The 25,566-nt window shown below is 37.6% G+C and overlaps 1 long non-coding RNA gene across 1 annotated transcript in view; it reads right to left on the bottom strand.

Moving 5' to 3' along the window:
- The window catches only part of LOC145521823 (uncharacterized), an 85,336-nt gene that overhangs the window by 43,155 nt on the left and 16,615 nt on the right, over nt 1-25,566 (bottom strand). Inside the window, exon 4 of the long non-coding RNA XR_014065717.1 lies at nt 5,793-5,959. This is a non-coding gene — a long non-coding RNA (uncharacterized LOC145521823). The remainder of the gene's footprint in view (nt 1-5,792; nt 5,960-25,566) is intronic.

The raw sequence follows: 25,566 nt of genomic DNA, 5'->3' as shown, positions 1-25,566 counted from the left end.
GATAGCAGTTTCTCAAATAAAATTTAATGTAACCTACTTTTGTGCTTGATAATATCAAGTTTCTTTTCTCAGGTCTAAAGTCCTAAAAACATCCTTAGTCCTATAAATACCTATAGTACTTCTGGGTAATATTTATGAATGTATCAATACAGTGTCAAAGTTTAAAAATTAATCAGCTGGATTTTTTTCACAGAAATACCAAATAATTTATTACTTTTGTCTACTTATTACTTTTTGTCTAATCATCTATTCTGTCCTACTGGTTTTGTTAGGGGAAGCACAGTGATTGAAACCGCCCGCCCTGGCCAGGCACCGTATAACCATTTGCATGAGTTATTTTATGACAGAAGGTCCTGGTAAGGAACAGGGAACTAATAAGCCTCCACAAACCTGAAGAGTTCAGGAAAGGTCAAAAGGAGACATCACCTGTCCGACCACCTCCCAGACTCCTTCTCTCTGGCATCCACCTTGGCTGAACAAGTCGTGCACCACTAGGAAGGACTCTGAGCCAGATGATTGGCTAAGGACAACCCGGAAGCTAATCCCATCACCATAAAACCCGAGACTGCAAGCCATGTGGCAGAGCTGTTCTCCTGGGTTCTCTTACCCTACTGCTCTCCACCCCAGCGCCCTTTCCCAATAAAATCTCTTGCTTTGTCAGCACATGTGTCTCCTCGAACAATTAATTTCCGAGTGTTAGACAAGAGCCCAGTTTCAGGCCCTGGAAGACGTCTCCCCTCCTGCAACAGTTTGACAAAACTGGTCTTTTATTTTGGCATAAGGTAAACAAGTATTACTCAATAAATAATAGGAAATCAGAGCCTTCGAGGCATATTTCAGAAACAACAAGTTCTTTTCACTCATTTATAACCAGCTGCAATGTGACACACCCAGCTGGTGACAGGCCATTAACTACAAGTAGATTAATCACATTAAATATCATGCTTTTATGTACCATTAGAAATATTGCTTGAATAAATCACTTTAAGTATGTTAGAAAATGGGTGAACTGAAATAGTTAACATCTCTAAAATTTTCAGGGTTAGCCATTAGTTTCCATATTTCTTATAGTGATGGTCAAATTCAAATAGACCACAGTTATAAAATAACACTAGAGAAAACTCACCGCTAGCACCAGGACTAATACAGTGTTCACGAGTATGGTGAATACTAAATATAGGTATGGTGTGACTGCTAGAACCAGAGTTCACAAATATGTACAAAAGTCACAGACTCTCCCTTAAGAAGCTCTCATGAAGTATCAGCTCTTTACCTCTGAAGAAGCCATAGAACCTGACTATAGATGAAAAATCAGTGATCAGAGTCAACATCACTAATATTGGGTACAAACCAATGATATGTGCTTCTTGTAGCACTGCACTGAGGATCCAGCATAAGGTCAGTGGCATTCTTTCCAAAAATTCATAACCTGAACCAAAGAGGAAACTATTAGACAAACCCAAAATGAAGGAGAATCTACAAAAATCACTGGCCTATACTCTTCTAAAATATCAAGATCAGTAAACACTAAGAAAAGTCAAAGAATTTTTCCTGATTAAATGAGATTAAAGAAATATGATTACTGAGTACGATGAGTAATCCAGTTTGAGTCCTGGACCAAGAAAAAAAATGGCTATACAGGGCATTATGTGAGAAATTCATGAAATTTGAATAGAGACTGAGAATTAAATATGAAATCATATAAGCTAAAAGAAGATGTAAGAACATGTTTTTGTTCTGTAAAATTCAACTTCTCCTATAGAAGTATCTAAGGTCAAAGGAGTCTCGTGTCTCTTACTTGCTCTAGAGTGGTTCAAAAAATACACTTACGTTTTAATTTACATGAATATACATCATTTTAGTTTTACACAAATGCAATCACCATCTGCAGTGATTTTGGAGCCCAGAAAAATAAAGTCTGACACTGTTTCCACTGTTTCCCCATCTATTTCCCATGAAGTGATGGGGCCAGATGCCATGATCTTAGTTTTCTGAATGTTGAGCTTTAAGCCAACTTTTTCACTCTCCTCTTTCACTTTCATCAAGAGGCTCTTTAGTTCCTCTTCACTTTCTGCCATAAGGGTGGTGTCATCCACATATCTGAGGTTATTGATATTTCTCCTGGCAATCTTGATTCCAGTTTGTGCTTCTTCCAGCCCAGCGTTTCTCATGATGTACTCTGCATATAAGTTAAATAAGCAGGATGATAATACACAGCCTTGACGTACTCCTTTTACTATTTGGAACCAGTCTGTTGTTCCATGTCCAGTTCTTACTGTTGCTTCCTGACCTGCATACAGGTTTCTCACGAGGCAGGTCAAGCGGTCTGGTATGCCCATCTCTTTCAGAATTTTTCCACAGATTATTGTGATCCACAGAGTCAAAGGCTTTGGCATAATCAATAAACAAAAATAGATGTTTTTCTGGAACTCTTTTGCTTTTTCCATGATCCAGCAGAAGTTGGCAATTTGATCTCTGGTTCCTCTGCCTTTTAAAAAAACAGCTTGAACATCTGGGAGTTCGCAGTTCACATGTTGCTGAAGCCTGGCTTGGAGAATTTTGAGCATTACTTTACTAGCATGTGAGATGAGTGCAATTGTAGTTTGAGCATTCTTTGGCATTGCCTTTCTTTGGCACTGGAATGAAAACTGACCTTTTCCAGTCCTGTGGCCACTGCTGAGTTTTCCAAATTTGCTGGCATATTGAGTTCAGCCCTTTCACAGCATCATCTTTGAGGATTTGAAATAGCTCAACTGGAATTCCATCACCTCCACTAGCTTTGTTTGTAGTGATGCTTTCTAAGGCCCACTTGACTTCACATTCCAGGATGTCTGGCTCTGGGTGACTGATCACACCATCGTGATTATCTGGGTCGTGAAGATCTTTTTTGTCCAGTTCTTCTGTGTATTCTTGCCATCTGTTCCTAATATCTATAGCTTCTGTTAGGTCCATACCATTTCTGTCCTTTATCGAGCCCATTTTTGCATGAAATGTTCCCTTGGTATCTCTAGTTTTCTTGAAGAGATCTCTAATCTTTCCCATTCTGTTGTTTTCCTCTATTGCTTTGCATTGATTGCTGAGGAAGTCTTTCTTATCTCTCCTTGCTATTCTTTGGAACTCTGCATTTAAATGGGTGTATTTTCCTTTTCTCCTTTGCTTTTGGCTTCTCTTCTTTTCACAGCTATTTGTAAGGCTTCCTCAGACAGCCATTTTGCTTTTTTGCATTTCTTTTTCTTGGGGATGGTCTTGATTCCTGTCTCCTGTACAGTGTCACGAACCTCCATCCATAGTTCATCAGGCATTCGTCTATCAGATCTAGTCCCTTAAATCTATTTCTCACTTCCACTGTATAATAACAAGGGATTTGATTTAGGTCATACCTGAATGATCTAAGGGTTTTCCCTACTTTCTTCAATTTAAGTCTGAATTTGGCAATAAGGAGTTCATGATCTGAGCCACAGTCAGCTCTGGGTCTTATTTTTGCTGACTGTATAGAGCTTCTTCATCTTTGGCTGCAAAGAATATGATCAGTCTGATTTCAGTGTTGACCATCTGGTGATGTCCATGTGTAGAGTTGTCTCTTGTGTTGTTGGAAGAGGGTGTTTGCTATGACCAGTGCGTTCTCTTGGCAAAACTCTATTAGCCTTTGCCCAGCTTCATTCTGTCCTCCAAGGCCAAATTTGCCTGTTAGTCCAGGTGTTTCTTGACTTTCTACTTTTGCATTCCAGTCCTCTAAAATGAAAAGGACATCTTTTGGGTGTTAGTTCTAGAAGGTCTTGTAGGTCTTCATAGAACCGTTCAACTTCAGCTTCTTCACCGTTACTGGTTGGGGCATAGGCTTGGATTACCGTGATTTTGAATGGTTTGCCTTGGAAACGAACAGAGATCATTCTGTCGTTTTTGAGATTGCATCCAAGTACTACATTTCGGACTCTTTTGTTGACCATGATGGCTACTCCATTTCTTCTAAGGGATTCCTGCCCACAGTAGTAGATATAATGGTCATCTGAGTTAAATTCACCCATTCCAGCCCATCTTAGTTTGCTGATTCCTCGAATGTCAACATTCACTCTTACCATCTGCTTTTGACCACTTGCAATTTGCCTTGATTCATGGACCTAACATTCCAGGTTCCTAGGCAATATTGCTCTTTACAGCATCGGACCTTGCTTCTATCACCAGTTACATCCACAACTGGGTATTGTTTTTGCTTTGGCTCTATTCCTTCATTCTTTCTGGAATTATTTCTCCACTGACCTCCAGTAGCATATTGGGCACCTTCCAACCTGGGGAGTTCCTCTTTCAGTATCCTACCATTTTGCCTTTTCATACTGTTCATGGGGTTCTCAAGGCAAGAATACTGAAATGGTTTGCCATTCCCTTCTCCAGTGGACCACATTCTGTCAGACCTCTCCACCATGACCCAGCCGTCTTGGGTGGCCCCACACGGCACGGCTTAGTTTCATTGATTTAGACAGGGCTGTGGTCTGTGTGATAAGATTGGCTAGTTTTCTGTGATTATGGTTTCAGTGTGTCTGCCCACTGATGCCCTCTCGCAACACCTACCGTCTTACTTGGGTTTCTCTTAACTTGGAGTGGGGTATCTCCTCACGGTTGCCCCTCCTGGCCTTGAACGTGGAGTAGCTCCTCTCGGCCCTCCTGCACCCTCACAGCCACTGCTCCTTGGACATGGGTTTGCTCCTCTCAGCAGCTACCCCTGACCTCGGACGTGGGGTAAATCCCGGTAGATGGTACCAAGTCACCTTCTAAAAATCTGAATAATTTACCATATTCTTTAACAATGTATGAGAGTCCTATTTGCCTTCACACTCCTCACCATTGAACATTAACTATTTACATTTCATCCAATTTGTGTGTATCATTATTGTTTTAATATGACTTTTGCAGATTACTGATGAGGTTGGAGATTTTTCAATTCATGCATTGGTCATTTGTACTTATTTTCCATAATGTCTATATTTTTCACTTGCCCATTTTTTTCTATTTTTCCATTTTATTGTTGAATCATAAAGCCTCCTGTATATTATGGTAGCGGAGAAGGCAGTGGCACCCCACTCCAGTACTCTTGCCTGGAAAATCCCATGGACAGAGGAGCCTGATAGGCTACAGTCCATGGGGTCACTAAGAGTCGGACACGACTGAGCGACTTCCCTTTCACTTCTCCCTTTCATGCACTGGAGAAGGAAATGGCAATCCACTCCAGTATTCTTGCCTGGAGAATCCCAGGGATGGCGGAGCCTGGTGGGCTGCCGTCGATGGGGTCGCACAGAGTCGGACACGACTGAAGCGACTTAGCAGCAGCATATTATGGTAGATAATCCATTCTGCATTTAAACAAACAAACAAAAAAAGGCTTTTTCACCCTGTGCTTGTCCTGTACCTTTGTTTATGATGTCTATATGAATTTTTAGCTTTGTGTAGTGAATTTTTTCAATCTTTTATTTACATGTTCTTAATTTGACATCTTGTTTAATAAGTTTTTCCTGTCCCTAAATTGTACACATATCCTTCTACATTTTCTTCTATTACTTTAAAAATATATATATCCTAATCAACTAGTAATTTTATATACTATGAAGTAGCTATTGAAATAAATCTTGTTTCCAAATAAATATTCATTCCTACTTCAAATAATGCTTAATTTTACACTCCTTACTAACTTGAAGTTTAATCTTTTTCATATTGTGAATTACTACCTAGGTATTATCTGTTTCTGTTCTCCTCATTCAATATCATCTATGTATTTTCCAAACAATACTATGTTATTTTACCTCTGTGACATATTAAAGTTTGTGTCAGAACAATATTCTGCTTCCACTTCCTGAATTATACATGTGATGCAATAATTAAGAACACAGATTGCAGAGCCAGTCCTGTTCATAGCACTTTCTGACCGCTGGGGTGTCAGTTGAACTTTCTGTATCTCCTATTCCTATCTCTAAAATTTGCAAGAGAATAGGATTACTACCATCATTATAGGATTGCTAGGAGTATAGCATTATTATTCACTGTGATAAATAAATTAGTTGATACAGGTAAAATTATTAGATCCGTATTTATTTTATAATAAATACTCTATGAATGCTTCCTATTACTATTACACCTTACATTTTATTTTAGAAAAATATGATCATTCTTTTGCAATTTTTGCTTCTTATAAATTTCTGCTATTTCAATAAATATTACCATGTATTTATACTTTGTTTAACAGGGCAGTGGGCACAAGGTTAATCAGACCTGAAATACTTTTTGTGTAGTTTGGTATTACTGAGTAATGGAGCCCTGCCTTCATAAGAAAGTTTATAAATAGAGTCCAATATATCACTCCCTTTATTCTGGACTTTCTATGGTGAAAGCTGCCCACTCCAACCACTGGCAAACAGCTCACAGGACTCTGAAAACAGTTAGAAAATTTCCTCACTGGAAGAATTTTGTTTTTACTACACAATCTCTCAACACATGTATGTTTGTCTCAGTGCACTGTGACTGAGTTACTGTGTTTTATCATCTGCGAGGAGGTTGCCATTTGGTGTACATCATAAGAAGAGCATCCCTAGACAATATTCCATAATTGGCAATCTCAGAAGAGAAAGTCATAAATGACCACCATCCCCATCTGTTTCAAGGCTGCATTTTACTAAAAAGGCATAATAGATTAATGTGCACCATATGAAAGAATTTTTGTTTAACCAAATTCAGTAATGCCTGTTTTTAAGGGTTCTCACTAAAACATGTGGTTAGGTGAGATGGTATAATTAAATCCACATTGCTATGGTAAATATGATAACTGTACTAGCCTTTTGTATAAAACATACTACTGGATTTTGTGGTCCAATCATGCTGTTACTGATTGTCTTCTTGATTTAATAAATAGCTCCCTAAACTGCAAGTAATCTAATCAGTCTTTTGTATTTTTTATATTTATGACATCATTTCTGTAGAACTAAAAATTCAGTTCACTAGTTATTGTCATAAACATGCTGTATTAAGTACAAGGAGTGATAATAGGCTGTATTTGTTCTATTGTTTTACTTTGTTCAACCAAGTGACAGCATGAACTTGCATCTAAAACACAAGTTATTGTACACCTCAGGCCAAAACATATGCTGGTTCTGGAGTATAAGCTAATAGTGTAGACATGGGATAACAGTGAACAGCTCTCTGAGTTCCAGTGAATAACGCAACTTTGTAGTTCATCTGAGAGAAGCACAGTCCAGCATCATCACAGCAGTGTATCCATCTGTGAGTGTTAGTAGCTCTGAATAAGCCTATTGCAGAGACTGTGTCTAAGTTCACCAGTTATTGAATGTTGCACACTGCTTTGCCTGTATGATAATAAAAGGGACCATAGACAGGACTATTGTTTTAGAAGGGTACCAATAGTGAGTATCCTGATGCACTGTGTCATCAAAGTGTACAATATCACTGAAAAAAAAGGATGACTTTCAACAGAGGGCTATTATGTTGAGCCATGCTAGGTACTTTGAGACACTTGTGAAGAAAAGAAGAATACATTTCAATTATTCACCAGAGATAGTCTCCTAGATGTTTTGTAATTACTGGGTCAGTCATTAAAAATGTGACTCATATAGAATGCATTTTTCAATGCAGAGATTAAATCTATGGTTTTTAGTTGAACAATAAACAATAACTACAAAAATTGAACTTAGAGTCTTTAGAATTCATCAAAATCTTTGAGCAATTTCTCTTCTCTAACCTCAGAAACACATCTGCAATATGATTATATCCCCCATGTGACATACAAGATAAATGAGTCTTAGAATTGAATAGATTTGGCCAATATCACAACTAACAATTTTGGAGCAAAATTCAAATTGGTTTGTCTAATTTCAAAGCCTTTAACCTAACTTGAAATCACGCTTGTCTTATTGTAAGTTCAATTTTCCCTCCAACAAATTCCTCCTTGTTTGTCTGCTTACTTTGAAAATTTATCAAGATATATATAGCAAACTTCAGACGCAAACCTCCAAGTTTAACATAGGTTAATCTCTGCAGAGTTGCTCCAAATGTTATCTATTGGGCAAATGATTCTACAGCTTTCTTCTTGTAACTTGATAAATACAATGAATTTATCTATGTTTTATTTATCTATTCCATTTTGATGAATATTTAGATATCAAACTTTGCCATTTTAAATAAGTCTGTAGGAAATAGCCTTCTGCATATCTTCTTGTGCACATACACAAAGTTTTCCTAAGGTATATACCTAGGTGTATTCTCAGTGGTCAGTCCACATAGTCTAGTTAATTATTTTAAATACAACCCTTTTGTACAAGGTGATTTTGTCCAATATTATACAACATAATATTCCATCATCAATATAGAAATAGGCCTATTTATGCATATTTGCCAATACTAAATTCTTCTGAAAAAATTGTATTGCCTAATCTAGCATTGCTATGTATTGAATATATTCCCCCCAAAACTCATAAACTGAAATACTAATCCTCAATGTGATGGTACTATTCCCTTTGGGAAGTGATGAGATCTGTGAGGTTACAAAGACAAAATAGATGCCTGTGAATCTGGAAGTGAGTTTTCACCAGACACCACATCTGCCAGAAGCTTCATCTTAGATTTTCCAGCTTCCAGAATTGTGAGAAATAAATGTTGTTGTTTAAGTCACCTAATCTATGGTATTTTTTTTATTGCAGCCTGAAGTAAGACACACAGATGCACATTTCTATATATGTATGGCAATTTTCAAAGAATAATAACAGCACAGTACTAACCATGTCCAAGGCAAATTATTCAACATCACAGTAATCCAAGTCTATGCCCCAATCACTAATGGTGAAAAATATGAAGTTGAATAGTTCTATAAAGACCTACAAAAACTTTAGCATTAACACCTAGAAAAGATGTCCTTTTCAACATAGGGGACTGGAAGCAAAAGTAGGAAGTCATGAGAAACCTGGAATAACCAGCAAGTTTGTCTTTGGAGTACGAAATGAAGCAGGGCACAGGCTAATCATGTTTTGCCAAGACAACGTACTGGTCATAGCAAACACCCTTTTCCAACAACACAAGAGACGACTCTATACATGGATATCACCTGATGGTCAATACCAAAATCAAATTGATAATATTCTTTGCACCCAAAGATGGAGAAGCTCTATACAGTCAGCAAAAACAAGACTGGGAGCTGGCTGTAGTTCAAATCATGAGTTCCTCATTGCAAAATGCAGTCTTAAATTGAAGAAAGTAGGGAAACCACTAGACCATTCAGGTATGACCTGAATCAAATCCTTTATGCATATACAGTGAAGGTGACCAATAGATTCAAGGGACTTGATATGATAGACAGAGTGCCTGAGGAACTATGGACAGAGGTTCATAACATGGTATAGGGGGCGGTAACCAAAACTATCCCCCCAAAAAAAGGAATGAAAGAAGGCAAAGTGGTTGTCTGAGGAGAGCTTACAAATAGCTGATAAAAAAGAAAAGCAAAATGCAAAGGAGAAATGGAAAGATATACCCAAACTGAAGGTGTACCGGGCAGCGATAGTGGTAAAGAACTCGCCTGCCAGTGCAGGAGATTTAAGAGACATGGGTTCAATTCCTCAGTGGGGAAATTTCCCTGGAGGAGAGCACAGCAATCCGCACAAGTACTCTTGCTTGGAGAATCCCAGGGATAGAGAAACCTGGCTGGCTACAGTCCATAGAGTTGCAAAGAGTCAGACACGACAGAAGCGACTTAGCACGCAGCACACACATATCCAACTGAATGCAGAGTTCCAGAGAATAGCAAGGAGAGATAAGAAAGCCTCCTTATCTAAACAACACAAATAAATAGAGGAAATCAGTAGGATGTGAAAGACTAAAGATCTCTTCAAGAAAACTGGAGATACCAAGGGAATGTTTCATGCAAAGATGAGCACAATAAAGGACAGAAATGGTATGGACCTAACAGAAGCAGAAGAGATTAAGAAAAGGTGGCATGAATACATAGAAGAACTATATAAAAAAGGTCTTAATGACCCAGATAACTACAATGGTGTGGTCACTCACCTAGAGCAGACATCCTGGAGTGTGAAGTCAAGTGGGCCTTAGGAAGCATTACTACAAACAAAGCTAGTGGAGGTGATATAATTCTAGCTGAGCTATTTAAAATCCTAAAAGCTATTTTTTAAAGAGAAGTTGTTTTAAAACATCTGTGTAAAATTCCTAAGGATTCATTTTTGTGTATGGTGCTAGAAAATATTCTAGTTTCATTCTTTTACATGCAACAGTCTAGTTTTCCCAGCACCACTTATTGAAGAGGATGTCTTTTCCTTCATCTTATATTCTTGCCTCTTTTGTCAAAGATAAAGTGCCTATCATGCTTAGATTTATCTCTGGGCTTTCTATCTTGTTCCAATGGTCTATATTTCTATTTTTGTGCCAATACAATACTGTCTTAATGACTGTAGCTTTGTAGTATAGTCTGAAGTAAGGAGGTTGATTCCTTCAGCTCCATTCTTTTTCAAGATTGCTTTGGCTATTTGGGGCCAGAAACTATAAATCTCTTAGAAGGAAATATAGGCAGTGTACTCTTTGTCATGAACAGCAAGATCCTGTCTGACTCACCTCCTAGAGTAATGGAAATAAAAACAAAAGTAAAAACAAAAGGACTTAATTAAACTTAAAAGCTTTTGCAAAGAAAAGAAACAGTAAATAAGATTAAAAGACAATCTTCAGAATGGGAGAAAATAATTACAAATGAAACAACTGACAAAGGATTAATCTCCAAAATATATAAGCAGCTCATGCAACTCAATATCAGACAAACAAACAACCCCTCCCCCCCCAAAAAAAAGTGGCAGAAGATCAGAAGACCTAAACAGACATTTCTCCAAAGACATACAAATGGCCAACAACACATGAAAAAATGCTCAACATTGCTCATTATTAGAGAAAAGTAAATCAAAACTATAATGAGGTATATAGTTTTGACCTCACACCAGTCAAAATGGCCATCATTAAAAAATCTACAAAAAATAAGTGCTGAAAAGGATGTGAAGAGGGAACCCTCTCACACTGTTGGTGAGAATGTGAATTGATACAGCCACTGTGGAGAACAGTATGGAGGTTTCTTTAAAAAACTAGGAATAAAACTACCGTATGACCCAGCAATCTCACAACTGGGCATATACTCTAAAAACACACAATTGAAAGAGACACATGTACCCCAATGTTCGTTGCAGCATTTTTTGCGATAGCTAGGACATGGAAGCAACAGTAGATGTCCACTGACACATGAATGGATACAGAAATTGTGGTACATATATACAATGGAATGTTACTCAGCTATAAAAAAAGAACACATTTGATTCAGTATTAATGAGGTGGATGAACCTAAAGCCTATTTTATACAGAGAAAAATGTCAGAAAAAGACAAATATTGTATATTAACACAGGCATATGAAATCTAGAAAGATGGTACTGATGAACCTATTTGCATGCCAGCAATGGAGATACAGACATAGAGGACAGACCTGTGGACACATTAGGGGAAGGAGAGGGTGGGATGAATTGAGAGAATAGCATAGAAACACATATATTACCATATGTAAATAGATAGTAAGTGGACTTTGCTGTGTGACACATGGAGCTCAACTCAGTGCTCTGTGACAACCTAGAGGGGTGGGATACAGACGAAGATAGGAGAGGAGTTCAGGAGAGAGGGAGACATACCTGTGGCTGATTCATGTTCATGTATGGCAGAAACCAACACAATATTGTAAAGCAATTATCCTCAAAAAAAAAAAAAAGAAAAGAAAAGAAAAAATACCTTAAAAGGGCTTAGCAGGTGGTTCAGTGGTAAAGAATCCACCTGCCAAGCATGAGACACAGGTTTAGTCCCTGGGTTTGGAAGATCCCCTGGAGAAGGAAATCAAAACCCATTCCAGTATTCTTGCCTGGGAAATCACATGGACAGATGAGCCTGCTGGGCTCTGGTCCATGGGGTCGCAAAGAGTAGGACACAACTTAGCAACTGAACAACAACAACAAACAACTCGATATGCCAGCAAATTTGGAAAACTCAGAAGCAGTCAAAGGACTAGAAAAGGCCAGTTTTAATTTTAGTCCCAAAGAAAGACAATGCCAGTGAATGTTCAAACTACCATACAATTGTGCTCATTTCACATGCTAGCAATGTGAACTTCCCAATGCTCAAAATCCTTCAAGCTAGGTTTCAACAGTACATGAACCAAGAACTTCCAGATAGACAAACTGGATTTAGAAAAGGCAGGAACCGGAGATCAAATTGCCAACATCCATTGGATCATAGAAAAATCAAGGGAATTCCAAAAAAAGAATCTACTTCTGCTTCATTGACTACCTAAAGTCTTTGATGGTGTAGATCACAACAAACTATGGAAAATTCTTAAAGAGATGTGAATACCAGACTCCCTTACCTGTCTCCTGGAAACCTGTATGCAGGCCAATAAGCAACAGTTAGAACTGGACATAGAACAACTGGCTGGTTCAAAATTGGGAAAGGAGTATGACAAGACTCTATATTGTCACCCTATTTATTTAACTTATATGCAGAGTATATCATGTGAAAAGCCAGGCTGGATGGATCACAAGCTGGAATCAAGATTGCTGGGAGAAATACCAACAACTTCAGATTTACAGATGATACCTTGCTAATTACAGAAAGCTAAGGGGAACTAAAGAGCCTCTTGATGATGGTGAAAGAGGAGAGTGATAAAGCTGGCTTAAAATTCAAATTTCAAAAAACTAAGATCATGGCATCCTGCCCCATCACTTCATGGAAAATAGATGGGGAAAAAGTGGAAACTGTGGCAGATTTTATTTTCTTGGGCTCCAAAATCACTGTAGGTGGTGATTGGGGCCACAAAATTAAAAGACACTTGCTCCTTGGAAGAAATCCTCTGTCCATGGGGATTCTCCAGGGAAGAATACTAGATTGGGTTGCCATGCCCTCTCCCAGGGGATCTCCCCAAACCAAGGATTGGGCCCAGGTCTCCCTCATTGCAGATGGATTCTTTACCATCTGAGCCACCAGGGAAGCCCATGACAAACCTAGATAGTATATTAAAGAGAAGACACATCACTTTGCCGACAAAGGTCCATATAGTAAAAGCTTTGGTTTTTCTATGGATATGAGAGTTGGACCATAAAGAAGGCACTGAAGAACAGATGCTTTCAAATTGTGGCACTGGGGAAGACTCTTGAGAGTCCCTTCAACAGCAAGGAGATCAAACCAGTCAATCATAAAAGAAATCAACCCTGAATACCCATTGGAAGGACTGATGCTGAAGCTGAAGCTCCAATACCTTGGCCACTGATGTGAAGAGTCGACTCATTGGTAAATACCCTGATGCTGGGAAAGATTGAGGGCAGGAGGAGAAGGAGGCAAAAGAGGATGATATGATTGGATGGAATCACCAACTCAATGGATATGAGTTTGAACAAACTTCAAGAGATAGTGAGTACAGGGAAGCCTGGCTTGCTGCTGTTCATGGCGTAGGAAAGAGTTAGACGTAATACAGTGACAAAACAACAACTAACCATCAAGATTAAAAGATAGAACATTATTGGCCCCTTAGAAGTTGTATGTTTCGGCCAAATCACATCACTTTCACCCTCTAGGATGACTTCTGTGTTCATCATTCCCTTTTCTACATAGATTTACCATATGGGTATGAAGGTCTAGTTTTGAAAATATGGGAAGCAACCACACACCTAGTAATATAAGGAAAAGAGACATTGTTGGTATTAGAAAAAGGCTTTCAGGAGAAGCTCCATTGATGGGATTTTGGAGTCCCTGAGAGCATGAGAGCCCCTCCTTGGGAAGTCAGTGGCTAAGGCCACTAACACCAGCCTGTATTACCTAATTTGATCAGAACTTTGGCTTACAACTAGAAATGCTTAAATACTATCCAAAAACTTTAAAACAAAGGTAGACTTCTATTGATAATTGATATTCTCTAGCAATCATTAATTGATGTTATATAATTAAAATTTAATAGAATAATAGAAAATTTTTATTAAGTTCTGCAGACGTTATATGCTATAGGATCCCAGAACAATCTTTCCTGACATCTCTTCTTATTCTGATTAATATTATTTTTGTGTATGATTACTCTTCTAGAGCCTGAATGAATATGAAATTTATTACTCACGTTTAACTATATTGCTTTTAAGTCAAAAAAAATCTCAAAATAAAGGGAAAAATTATACTTGCTAATCAGTCTACATGACAGAATATAAACATGGTGGTGGTTTAGTTGCTAAGTCGTGTCCGACTCTTGCGACCCCATGGACTGTAGCCCGCCAGGCTCCTCTGTCCATGGGATTTTCCAGGTAAGAATACTGGAGTGGGTTGCCATTTCCTTTTTCAGGGGATCTTCCCGACCCAGAAATTGAACCTGGGTGTCCTGCATTGCAGGCAGGTTCTTTACAAACTGAGCTATGAGGGAAGCCCGAATATACACATATGCTGATTTAAAATAATATTTTTCACCCATAATAAAATTTTTGGTAATACTCTAAGTAAAATAAAAATTTCAGGTTTTAAAGAGCTTCAAACCAGAAGATTATTAAATTTTAAAAAATTCAGACTTCAAAAAATTATAAAATAGAATGATAGTTTAGATGTGGAGAAGTCAGGCATCCTCATAAGCTGATATTTGGAATTAGAGCCTCCTTGGAGTAAATTAAATTATAGTCAGACACAACTGATGCGACTTAGCAGCAGCAGCAGCATATACAAAATGGTCATATGATCTAGCTTTTAAAATATTTGAGTGTGTGCATGCTAGGTCGCATCAGTCATGTCCAACTCTATGGACTTTAGCCTGCCAGGCTCCTCTGTCCGTGGGTTTCTCCTGGCAAGAATACTAGAGTGGGTTGCCATTTCATTCTCCAAGGGGATCTTCCCAGGGATTGAACCCACATCTCTTATGGCTCCTGCATTGACAGGCAGATTCTTTACCACTAGTGCCACCTGTGAATTGTGTATATATATGTGTGTGTATGTATATATATGCAAGTTTGTGTGTACATGAACAGAAATAACATAGCTATCAGATCATTCTGAACAATGGAATCAATGGTGATTTTATTTTTTTCCTCTTTATTAATCTGCACTTAAAGTAGTTTTGTTATAACAAAAATTATTTTTACATAGACTATCAGTCTCATTACATGGCAGTTGAATATTATTATTACAGATATGATTGCCTCTCTGAAAAGCATACAAAAATAAACTGAAAAACTCTTGGGACTTAGAACAGAATTCAGTACATGGCTAGCTATAAATAAAACATATTTTTTAAATAGCCAATAAAAAACAAACATAATATCAAAATCTGGTAGTCCACTGCTCTCAGTGAATCTGTGAACTCTCTGATATGTCAAAATAAATCAATTTGTATTTAAAATAACAAGATTTGACTCCATTGTTGACAACTAAAAGTTTTATCTAAATCTAAAATTACTGACAAACTTAATGGGGCAATATCAGATAAATAGATAAACAGAACTTTTGTACACATATAAACATTGGGTATGCCCTGCATCATGGCTTTTGGGGTGATTTTCACCTCACTGATCTGTTAAATTTTTATTTTACTAGTAACATGCATTTCTTGCAAAGAAATTATGCAATATAAAAATAGAAGTTATTCATCTACCCTGAGATTTTCTTAACTATGACTATAATTAAATAGTAAATATACCATAAGTAAAATGATCTCTGTGGGAGATAGCTAGTTGTCCACCACAGAAACAAACACACACAAAAATAAGCCATATCTATTGCACATCTTCTGGGGGACACAGCTAGACTGCAGTTCTCAGCCTCCCTTGCAGTTTGGGTGTGGACACAGGATCATTTTAATGAATAGATGATAAGGAAAAGTGATGTGTACCGCTTCCAAGACTGGCCCATAAACACATCCCAGGAACAAATCTCTCCACACTTCACTTCTGGCTGATGGTCATGCCCCTGTTTACCTTGGAATCCACATATTAAAAATGGTAGAGTAGCCACCAGTCTACCCTGGAGGTCAGCATAGAGAACAGTCAGCCTTCAAATATGAATAACAGCGCAGGATCATTAGATAAGAAAGAAATAAACTTTTTTTAAGACCCTAAACTTTTGGTGTTTATTCAGCCAGCCTACTGATCATTACAGCAGTCTCTATCTCTCCCCTAATCTACCTTTCCCTCTTGCCTCATCCTTTCACATTAGGATTACTTATAGTGTTACTCTGTGACGTTTTTACTTTTCCAAAAAAGATCTGCCTTTAGTGCCTGGAGACTTACAAAAAGCCTCATCTGTAATGTTGCTAAGAGAATTTGTCCAAAATTTAGAGATATGTTGCCATTTCCCCCGAAGCTGATGAATAATTTTTTATATTCTTATTTTTATATGGACATTGCTATTGGTTAATGAAAGAAGACTAAATGCTTATCCTTCCGTTGACATATTGTACCAAAACTTTGATTTGGAATCCTTTTTTCTTTCTTTATTATTATCCTTTAATTTTTCTGTAATAAACATGAATTACTTATGTAATTTTTTAAAGAGAAAGGGAGGAAAGTTTTGTTAAAGTAAATATTTATCCTGCTGTTCATGCACAGTATTGGATTCAATTAAACTCAAGTTCAGGTACAGACAAAAATTTCTGGCATTCTCAGTCTGGCTTTCATTTCTCATCAAAATCTTCTGCATGGGCCTGTCACAGTTACAAACATTGCCCAGACAGCGTGCATCCACTGATAGAGACAGCGTGCTCTGTCTAGTTTTCATCTTTAATTCTCTAACTTTGACCAGAATTAGAAACTGAAAAGCTATGCCCTCCTTCAAAATCTCTCATATGGAACTGCTCAAACAATATTCATGCCCACGGGAGCCAAACTCCCAACTCTGATTTTCCGAAGTCCCTTGATTGTTCAAGGTCTATCTCTACTGTTGCCTGCTCTAGGGAGTTTCCATGATTCCCCAAACAGATGTACTTAATGTCTCCATTTGTACAATTTTACTTAACACTCAAATATGGTGTTTTCCAGACCAGGCCTTTTCATCAAAGGAATCCTATTCTCTCTGTGCTCCTCAAACTGTGAGCTCCTCAAGTCAGAGACTGTCTCATTTGTCTTCTTATCCTCTATACCTCCTGGCACTGTTCAGGTCAGTTCAGTCACTCAGTTGTGTCTAACTCTTCGTGACTGCATGGACCATAGGACGTCAGGCCTCCCTGTCCATCACCAACTACAGGAGTTTACTCAAACTCATCTCTATTGAGTCGGTGATACAATCCAACCATCTCATCCTCTGTCATCCCCTTCTCCTTCCGCCTTCAATCTTACCCAGCATCAGGGTCTTTTTCCAATGATTCAACTCTTCGCATCAGGTGGCCAAAGTATTTGAGTTTCAGCTTCAACATCAGACCTTCCAATGAACACTCAGGACTGATCTCCTTTTGGATGGACTGGTTCGATCTCCTTGCAGTCCAAGGGACTCTCAAGAGTCTTCAACACCACAGTTCAAAAGCATCCATTCTAAGCGCTCAGCTTTCTTTATAGTCCAACTCTCACATCCATACATGACCACTGGAAAAACCATAGCCTTGATGAGACGGAACTTGTTGGCAAAGTAATGTCTCTGCTTTTTAATATGCTGTCTAGGTTGGTCATAAGCTTCCTTCCAAGGAGCAAGCGTCTTAATTTCATGGCTGCGATCACCATCTGCAGTGATTTTGGAGCCCAAAAAAATAAAGTCTGACACTCTCTCCACTGTTTCCCCATCTATTTGCCATGAAGTGATGAGACTGGATGCCATGATCTTAGTTTTCTGAATGTTGAGCTTTAAGCTAACTTTTTCACTCTCCTCTTTCACTTTCATCAAGAGACTCTTTAGTTCTTCTTCACTTTCTGCCATAAGGGTGGTGTCATCTGCATATCTGAGGCTATTGATATTTCTCCCGGCAATCTTGATTCCAGCTTGTGTTTCTTCCAGCCCAGTGTTTCTAATGATGTACTCTACATATAAGTTAAATAAGCAGGGTGACAATATACAGCCTTGACGTACTCCTTTTCCTATTTGGAAACAGGCTATTGTTCTATGTCCAGTTTTAACTGTTGCTTCCTGACCTGCATACAGATTTCTCAAGAGGCAGGTCTGGTGGTCTGGTATTCCCATCTCTTTCAGAATTTTCCACAGTTTGTGGTGATCCACATAGTCAAAGACTTAGGCATAGTCAATAAAGCAGAAATAGATGTTTTTCTGAAACTCTCTTGCTTTCTCGATGATCCAGCAGATGTTTGTAATTTGATCTCTGGTTCCACTGCCTTTTCTAAAACCAGCTTAAACCTCTGGAAGTTCATGGTTCACGTATTGCTGAAGCCTGGCTTGGAGAATTTTGAGCATTACTTTGCTAGTGTGTGAGATGAGTGCAATTGTGCAGTAGTTTGACCTTCTTTGGCATTGCCTTTCTTTGGCATTGGAATGAAAACTGACCTTTTCCAGTCCTGTGGCCACTGCTGAGTTTTCCAAATTTGCTGGCATATCGAGTGCAGCACTTTCACAGCATCACCTTTGAGGATTTGAAATAGCTCAACTGGAATTCCATCACCTCCACTAGCTTTGTTCATAGTGATGCTTCCTAAGGATCACTTGACTTCACATTTCAGGATGTCTGGCTTTAGATGAGTGATCACACTATTGTGATTATCTGGGTTGTGAAGATCTTTTTTGTACTGTTCTTCTGTGTATTCTTGCCACCTTTTCTTAATATCTTCTGCTTCTGTTATGTCTATACCATTTCTGTCCTTTATTGAGCCCAAAGGATATTTGATTACTGCAATTAATTTCCTTGAATTAAATTGAGCAAATATCCACCATTAGTCAATATTTTGGCGTCTTAACCACCCCTGAAATCCTGTCTTTATGACAATTCAGGTGATAGTATTACTGCCTTACACGGAAGGATTCAGTGAGAATGGGCAAGAAGTACAGAAGTCCTGGATGGAATAAATGGAAGAAACTCATTTCTGAAATCACTAATAGAAACACCTTTAGGAAAAAAAATCTCGAACAGTAGTTTTGGTGGCATATAATCTGGAATTTTTAGATTTAGCTATACATCAATTCCAGGTGGCTTCCAGTTGGCTCAGTGGTAAAGAATCTGCCTGCCAAGCAGGAGATGTGGGTTCAACCACTGTGTTGGGAAGATCTCCTGGAGAAGGAAATGGCAATCCACTCCAGTATTCTTGCCTGGAGAATCCCATGGAAGGAGGAGCCTGGCGGGCTACAGTCCATGGATTCAAAAGAGTTGGAAACAACTGAGAGACTAACACTTTCACTTTTACAGAGGTAAAGAACCCACCTGCCAGTGCAGGAGACATAAGAGATGCTGGTTGGATCCCTGGGTCAGAATATCCTCTGGATAAGGGCATGGCCACACACTCCAGTATTCTTGCCTAGAGAATCCCATGGACAGAGGAGCCTGCTGGGCTACAATCCATGGGGTCTTCACAAAGGTTGGACATGACTTAGTGACTGAAAAACAACAGCATATCATTTTGCAAGATTGATAAGGAGCCTAAAAGTAGTTTTTCAGACATTATGTCATTGGGAAATATATTCCAAGCTTCAAAACACCTGGTTGAAACTGTTTTGTTTTTTATTTTTAAATAAATTACTTCCTTAGTAACAAATTATGATAGTAAAAAACATCTGGCACTGTCGATAGCACAATCTATGATCAATCCTAAGAAGTGTATCCTCTGCAGTTCTCTCAATTTACTTGATACACTGAGCTATATACAATGACAGATCTTTCTGAAATGCTATGATCCATCTTGAGTAGAAGGCTTTGTAGTGTTGTCAGACATAAGAGTGATGTGTATTCCACAAATATTTGTCATATCATAGAAAGCTTAAACCTTGGGAGGAAGTATATATAACTGTTCTTGTTCTAGTTAATCTCACTGAGTTACTGTGTTTTGTTTTATATTTCAAGAGCATCTATAACTAAAAAGTCAGCACATCATTAAAATAGTAGTGAAAATCCAGTGGTAGTTAATAATCTAGACTTTATTGGTCTATAATTTCCACCACAGGGTTTTTTTTTTTTTAAAGTAGAGCGAAGGGTTTACAATGTATTTTTATTATTTATCACTAACTTTCACTCCAACAGAAGGTATTTCTATATTTCACAAATTTAGAAGGATTTTTTGTTTTCAAAAATTGCCATTAAATGTATTACAAATATACAGTGAAATAATATTCATCCAGGAAAAGAAATGAAGTTCTGATATATGCTACAACTTGGATGAAATTTGAAAACATTATGCTGAATGAAATAAACCAGGCAAAGGACAAACATTGCATGATTTCACTTACATGAAGTATCTAGAAGAGGCAATTTAACACAAGCACAAAGCAGATCAGAGGAGACCTAGAGCTGGGGATTGAAGGGGGAGAAAGTTAGTTACTGCCTAATGATTACAGAATTTCTATCTGAGTTGACAAAAAAGGTTGGAAATAAATAGTGATGATGGTTGTACAACTATTTCTCTAGTTTTTTTTTCCCCCATTGATCCCAAAGCTACTTTCTCTCTTATCATTTAATATAATCAAATCTTTAAGTTTTCTTTTGATAGATTCTAAGGATGAGAATTTAACAAGTGGAACCACCACTTGGGGCAGGAGGAGAAGGGGACGACAGAGGATGAGATGGCTGGATGCATCACCGACTCGATGGACATGAGTTTGGGTGGACCCTGGGAGTTGGTGATGGACAGGGAAGCCTGGCGTGTTGCGATTCATGGGGTCGCAGAGTCGGACACGACTGAGTGACTGACCTGACCTGAACTGAAGGATGAGAATTTAACAAGTGGAACCACCACTTGGTTCGATGTCACTGAAACTTTCCCAATCAAAAAAAAAAAAATTGGTTTCAGTCATTATAGTGATATTTAATTCCCCTGAAAGAAAGTGAAAGTGAAGTCGCTCAGTTGTGTCTGATTCTTTGCGACCCCATGGACTGTAGCCTACCAGGCTCCTCCATCTATGGGATTTTCCAGGCAAGAGTACTGGAGTGGGTTGCCATTTCCTTCTCCAGGGGATCTTCCCGACCCAGGGATCGAACCCAGGACTCCTGCATTGAGGGAAGACGCTTTACCCTCTAAGCCACCAGGGAAGTCCTTAATTCCTCTATTGCACCAGAAAAAAATCTACAAATTCATTTGAAAGCTTCTGCCATTCTGTGTGATGGACAGATTATTTTAATTCATACATCAACTTCTTTATTACTTGAAGAATAAAAAATGAAATAAATATTTCATCCTTTGGATATAAATTGTGTGTTGATTTCAGTGAGATAAGTGATGTGATTCAGCTGATGTCTGGTACAATCTCTCTTTAACCTTTTTTTTTTTTTCTTTTTTTGTCATAGGCCTGGCTTTGTTGTGGAAGAATTGTATATGCCCATGTTTTACTGTCAATTCCAACTAAGTAGAGAGTTCACGCACTTCATCTATTCTTTTGACTTTTTCCCCTTAATGTTAGCATTTCTCACATCCACCTGTACCAACAGCACTCCTTTGAAGAGTTAGGTAGAAAAGGGGAGGAGAACTTGAAAGAGATAAAACAACACAAAAATTGACAAAAATACTTGATTTTAGAAGGTATGGGAAAATTTTTTAATTTATCTCTACAAGAATGGTTTTAAATTAAAAAAAATTAAGAAGCTAGTGCATATTTCCAATATATAACACTCAGTTTATCCTATTATTAACACATTTCATTAACATGGTATATTTGTTATCATTAAAGAATCAATATTGATACTTCACTATTAACTAAAGTCTTGCTTATTTACATTTAAAATTTTTACTTAATATCCCTTTTCTGTTTCAGGATCATATCCATGATACCACATTACATTTGGTTGTCATGCTTCCTTAGGTTCTTTTTGGCCTAACACTTTATCAGACTTTTCCTGTTTTTAGTGATGCTGACTATTTCGAGGAGTACTGATCAGGTAATTTGTAAGATGGCTCTCTGTTGCATTTTATGTTTTTCTCATGATTAGATTTCAGTTACAGGTTTAGTGTAGGAAGGTCACAGGTATAGAGTGCCATTTTCATCACATCAGATCAAAAGTACTAGCAATCCACATGATTTATCATTGTTGATGTTGACCTTGATCCCTTGCTGAGGTAGTGATTGTCAAATTTCTCCACTATAAAGTTACTGTATTTTTCCCCTTTTCATGCTGTACTCTTTGGAAGAAAATAAAAATCACAAACTGCACTTAAGAGAAGAGGAGTTATGTTTTCTCTGCTTGAGGGCAGAGTATAAACATAAATTATTTGGAATTCTCCTACATCGGAGATTTGTTTCTTCTTCTCATATATTAAGTTACCCAAATATTTATTTATATTACTATATATACATACAAATTTAGTTTATACTTTATTTTATTGCTCAAATCATTCCAGAATTGGTCATTAGAAGCTCTTTTGGTTCAGTTCAGTTCAATTCAGTCACTCAGTTGTGTCTGACTCTTTGTGACCCCATGGACTGCAGCACGGCAGGCCTCCCTGTCCATCACCAACTCCTGGAGTTTACTCAAACTCATGTCCATTGAGTCGGTGATGCCATCCAGCCATCTCATCCTCTGTCATCCCCTTCTCCTCCTGCCTTCAATCTTTCCCAGCATCAGGGTCTTTTCAAATGAGTCAGTTCTTCACATCACATGGCCAAAGCATCGGAGTTTCAGCTTCAGCATCAGTTCTCCCAATGAATATTCAGGACTAATTTCCTTTAGAAGCTCTTTTGGTTAGCTTCTGTGTATTTTTGGTTTTTTTATTTTTTTACCACATTCTTACTTTCTGGTACTTCATGATACTATAGGCTCATCTTGCATATTTCCTGCCCCAATCCCAGAAGTTGATATTTCCCTGGGAAGCCCTGGTTCCTGTCATTGGAAATAGTATTAAGAAACCAAGATCTGGGCACTAGGTTACTTGGTACTACAGGAGGGTCATTTCTTTTGGACTCTTTCAGCTGGTAAAGCAAAGAAATACACGTGGTGCACACCAACATGTGTGTGTAAACCATAGCAGATCTCCTTTATTTGTGTATTTTCCTATTTGCTAAAATTTATTTTTAATCCCAAATTCAATACCCATTGCCCTTTCACAGTCATTTATAGACATCACAGGACAGTAAAAACTTTGAGTCACATGCATCTCCCAGCTGAGGTCAAACAAGGACACTCTGCCTCCTTGTTTCAGCTCTCATAATGTAAGAAAAAGTCCTTCGTATGGTCTACTTATGCAATGTTTTCACATTTTTCTTCTTTACTTAGAGATTGCACTGTTTAATCTGATCCTCAAGTATCACGCTAAAGTGATTTCTAGTGTTCTTAAATCCAAGAAGTTTGTCATGTCCCTTATGATGAAAACACTACTGTTAGATAAGCTTCACTCAGGCATGAATTATACTGCTGTTGGCTGTGAGTTCAACATTAAAGAATCAACTGTATATATTAAATAAGATGTCTTTAAACAGAATCACACACAAAACAGGTTATGTATTGATGACTTGACAAAAATGTTGTGACCAGAGGCTTATAGGAATCTCACCTTATACTTCCTTTAAGAGGGATGGCTCAGCATTTGCTAATTCAATGTTGAGAGTAACTTTATAGAACATAACTGTCATGGCAAACAAGAATCAACTTTACCTAAAACATTTTTATGTCACCATGTGTATCTATGTTAAACTAAACATAAGTTCTTACTGATGGCTTCAGATCTAAACCATCACTGCATGAATCATTCTAGCCTCCTCCTTTCAATTATTTGTAAACTCCAATTCCAAAATAAGCAATTACCCTCCTCCATTCATTTGCTTTATTGTTCTGGTTCACTATACATGTATGACCATATTAGGATTGTTAATTCATACCCCTAGAGGAAATAACTTTATCAGCTTTATCAGTACAGTGCTTTCTTTTATGTGCAGTCTTACAGACACAGTTCATTTCCAAAATTATTTCAGATACAATCTTTTCACAACAGCCCCTTCAGGGATGCTATTTCATACATTTGTAGTACAGTTGGAATCTTTTGTCACAGTCTGGATTCTGTCCTCAGAACCTTGACCTCCTAAATAATATTTTTTAATTAGCATAAATTAAGGTTTCGTCTTTGGCTGTAAAGTTCTACATGCTTGACACATGCATAATGTCGTGTATCTACCATTATAGTATCATACAGAATAGTTTCACCATCTTCAGATTTTCCTGTACTTTGATTATTCAGTCCTTCTCTACTCCCAACCCCTGGCAACTACTGATCTTTTTATTGTCTCTATAGTTTGTCTTTTTCAGAACGTCATATAATTGTAATCATTGTTCTTCAGTCTGAGCCAAATGATTTAAGTTTCCTCTGTGTCTTTTCATCACATAACTCAAATATTTTTATCATTCAATACTACTGCATTGTATAAATGTGCTGCAGTCTGTTTATCCACTCATCTTGCAGGTTTTTTACATAAACGTAATTTTTTAATCATTGGGAAAATACCTAGATTTTTAATCACTGGGAAAATACTTCTAGGTAAGCTGATTATATGGTAAGACTATGCTTCCTCTTTTATTTCTAAATTTTTCTGTCTCCACTAGCCAACTAAATATGGCATTGTGGGATGTCTATCTCAGGTAAATTCTCTTTCATGGTAATTAAGACTTCACTGGCTTTATTGACTATGTCTAAGGTTAAAGAACTTTTGAAAAAAATTAAATTAGAGATATTTGGTAAAATATGATTGACAAAGTTCATGCTTCTTCTATTTTTACCATGAAAAGGCTACCAAAATGAATGCAAAGAGAAAAGAATATCAACCAGGCAACTAGGAAAATGATACAATTTTTAGAAAATAGTTTCTCTGAAAGTTGTTTGCTACATAAAATATGGTTTGGACCAAATTAACAAAGTAAATCAAGAGATGATATTTATCAAGGTCTTTAACAATTACAGATTTACCTTGATTCAGCTAGCAGACATGTGGGAGACTCAAATAAAGATACATTTTTGGAACAAGGAAGAATGTTAAGAGAAGTGGACAGGCAAAGGGGAAAACAAAAAAAATACCTGAGTGGGCCATTTTCACTATACAGAGCAAAGCATGTTTAAATGAATATACCTAAAAAGGAACCAAAAAAGTGAAAATGATGAGAAAGAGATAGTAGATAGGGGAAAGTCAATAGGAGATATAAAATATAGAGAAGAAAGAGGGTAAATGGAGAAGAAAACAGTAAATAGAGCCGAAAAAATTGCACTGCTGGTAGTATGCAAATTGATACAACCACTATGGTGAATAGCATGGAGATGCCTTAGAAAACTAAAAATAGAACTATCATATGACTTAGCAATCCCACTACTGGACATACACCCTGAAAAAAACATACTTCAAAAAGACACATGTGCCCCAATATTCACTGCAGCACTATTTAGAATTGCCATGACCTAATGAACGAAAACAAACTA

Source organism: Giraffa tippelskirchi, chromosome 9, assembly GCF_054371585.1.
Source record: "Giraffa tippelskirchi isolate mGirTip1 chromosome 9, T2T-mGirTip1v1.2.pri, whole genome shotgun sequence".
Lineage (NCBI taxonomy): Eukaryota > Metazoa > Chordata > Mammalia > Artiodactyla > Giraffidae > Giraffa > Giraffa tippelskirchi.
Note: the sequence above shows the minus strand (reverse complement) of the source record. Positions and strands in the feature narration are given on the sequence as shown.